This window comes from Scylla paramamosain, chromosome 6 (genome assembly GCF_035594125.1).
Source record: "Scylla paramamosain isolate STU-SP2022 chromosome 6, ASM3559412v1, whole genome shotgun sequence".
NCBI lineage: Eukaryota > Metazoa > Arthropoda > Malacostraca > Decapoda > Portunidae > Scylla > Scylla paramamosain.
In genome coordinates, this window is record NC_087156.1 from 167,501 (window position 1) to 167,786 (window position 286).

Below are 286 nucleotides of genomic sequence, written 5' to 3' on the forward strand. Positions count from 1 at the left end.
TAGTTAGTGGTAGGACACTAGACAGCTTTAAGAGAAGATTAGATATTAGATATTAGATAGATCCATGGGGATAGCAGATGGAAATAGGTAGGTGTGTTTCATAGAGGGACTGCCACGTGTAAGCCTGCTCCCTTCTTGCACCTTCCATTATTTATTATGTTCTTATGTATGTTCACCTGAGACTGATTGTAACACCTGCAAATGTTAATTGAGCCACAGAACACCTGAGAACATTGATATTTGCACCTGGAATAGTTACATAGCGCTTAAGGTCAATATTGCACTG